Source organism: Petromyzon marinus, unplaced genomic scaffold (assembly GCF_048934315.1).
Source record: "Petromyzon marinus isolate PM22_M1 ecotype Great Lakes invasive population unplaced genomic scaffold, UKy_Petmar_22M1.pri1.0 PM_G_Scaffold_78, whole genome shotgun sequence".
NCBI lineage: Eukaryota > Metazoa > Chordata > Hyperoartia > Petromyzontiformes > Petromyzontidae > Petromyzon > Petromyzon marinus.
In genome coordinates this window covers 780,001-782,500 of record NW_027423033.1, presented here as the reverse complement: position 1 = coordinate 782,500, position 2,500 = coordinate 780,001, and positions in this window count along the sequence as shown.

Here is a 2,500-nt window from a genome sequence, read left to right as displayed (position 1 = left end):
GCTGCAGTCTGCTCTTGTCCTTGGCAGTGGCAGCAGCGTACCAGACGGTTATGGAGGAGGTGAGGATGGATTCAATGATCGCTGTATAGAATTGCACCATCATTGTCTTTGGCAGGTTGCATTTCTTCAGCTGCCGTCGAAAGTACATCCTCTGTTGAGCTCTCTTGGCGAGGGAGCTGATGTTCAGTTCCCACTTGAGGTCCCGGCAGAGAATAGTGCCCAGGAAGCGGAAGGACTCCACAATTTTGACTGCGGAGTCTAACAGGGTGATGGCGGTGAGTGGGGCTGTATTCTTCCTGAAGTCCACAACCATCTCAACTGTCCTTAGAGCATTTAGCTCTAAGTTGTTCTGGCTACACCAGGTCACCAGGTTGTCAGCTTCCCACCTATAGTCAGACTCATCCCCACCAGAGATCAGCCCAATGAGGGTGGTGTCGTCCGACAAACTTCAAGAGTTTGACGGACAGATGATTGGAGGCGCAGCTGTTGGTATACAGGGAGAAGAGCAGTGGGCAAAGGACGCAGCCCTGAGGAGTTCCCGTGCTGATGGACCTGGAGTCAGAGACTTCTGTTCCCGGCTTAACGCACTGCTTCCTGTCAGAGAGGAAGTCTGTGATCCACCTGCAGGTGGAGTAGGGCACGTTCAGCTGGAAGAGCTTGTCCTGAAGCAGGGCAGGGATGATGGTGTTGAAGGCAGAGCTGAAGTCCACAAACAGGATCCTGGCGTAGGATGCTGGGGCGTCCACATGCTGTAGGGTGAAGTGGAGGGCCATGTTAACTGCGTCGTCCACAGACCTGTTGGCTCTGTAGGCAAACTGAAGGGGGTCCAGGAGAGGGTCTGTGATGGCTTTGAGGTGTGCCAGGAGCAGGCGCTCAAAAGACTTCATTACCACAGATGTAAGGGCGACCGGTCTGTAATCATTTAGTCCTGTTGGCCTTAGCTTTTTGGGCACAGCGATGATGGTGGAGGACTTGAGACAGGCTGGTACATGGCATGTCTCCAGGGAGGTGTTAAAGATGTTGGTGAACACCGGAGACAGCTGGTCAGCGCAGTGCCTGAGGGTGGCTGGAGAGACAGAGTCCGGCCCGGCTGCTTTGCGTGGATTCTGCCTCTTGAAAAGCCCATTAACTTCTCCCTCCTGAAAGGAGAGAGTCGTTTCTGTAGTATGGGTGGGGGATGGGGCCTCTTGGGTGGGAAGGGGTGGTTCAGGACAGTCCAATTGTCTTTCAAATCTATGGTAGAACTCGTTCAGGTCGTTGGCTAGGCGGGAGTCGTTAGTGGTGTGGGGCGCTCTGGGTTTGTAGTTGGTGATGTGCCTGAGCCCTTTGGCAGACAGAAGCAGCGTCGTTAGTAGAGAACTGGTGTTTTAGTGTCTCTGAGTACAGTCGTTTAGCCTCTCTCACCGCTTTGCTAAACCTGTTCTTCGACTCCTTGAATCTGTCTCTATCCCCACTCCTAAACGCTTCCTCCTTCTCCAACCTCAACCTTTTGAGCTTTGCTGAGAACCAGGGCTTGTTGTTGTTAAAGTTCACCCTGGTACGTGTTGGGATACAGCAGTCCTCACAGAAGCTGATGTACACAGCCTCTGTGAGTTCATCCAGACTATTGGTAGCAGTCGTGAACATATCCCAGTCAGTACAGTCTAAGCACGCCCGCAAATCTTCCACAGCCTCACTGGTCCACTGTTTAGATGTCCTCACAGCAGGTTTACAGAGTTTTAGTTGCTGCCTGTATGCACGAATCAGGTGGACCAAGGGAGTTCTGTGCGAGCCGAACAGCCCCGTGACCCACAAGAGAAACATCCCCGCCAAATTCGAGCGTTTGACGGGGTCTATCCGTGAAAAAATATTCACGTTTTTGAGTGCACATGCATTTCTGCTGCAAATGCCTCTGGAAGTTTCATGCCGTTCGTATGCCAATTGTGGCAACACGAAAATGACCCGTTTTCCCATTCCGAGGGATTTCTGTGCGACCCTAACAGCCCCGTGAGCCACAAGAGACACATCCCCGCCAATTTCTAGCGTTTCACGGGGTCTATCCGTGAAAAATATAGACGTTTTTGAGTGCACATGCATTTCTGCTGCAGATGCCTCTGGAAGTTTCATGCCGTTCGTACGCAATGTGGCAACACGAAAATGACCCCTTTTCCCATTCCGAGGGATTTCTGTGCGACCCTAACTAACAGCGCCCGTGAGCCACAAGAGAGACATCCCCGCCAATTTATAGCGTTTCACGGGGTCTATCCGTGAAAAATATAGACGTTTTTGAGTGCACATGCATTCCTGCTGCAAATGCCTCTGGAAGTTTCATGCCGTTCCTATGCAATGTGGCCACACAAAAATGACCCGTTTTCCCATTCCGAGGCATTTCTGTGCGACCCTAACAGCCCCGTGAGCCACAAGAGAGACATCCCCGCCAACTTCTAGCGTTTGACGGGGTCTATGCGTGAAAAATATTAAAATTTTTGAGTGCACGTGCCTTTCTGCTGCAAATGCCTCT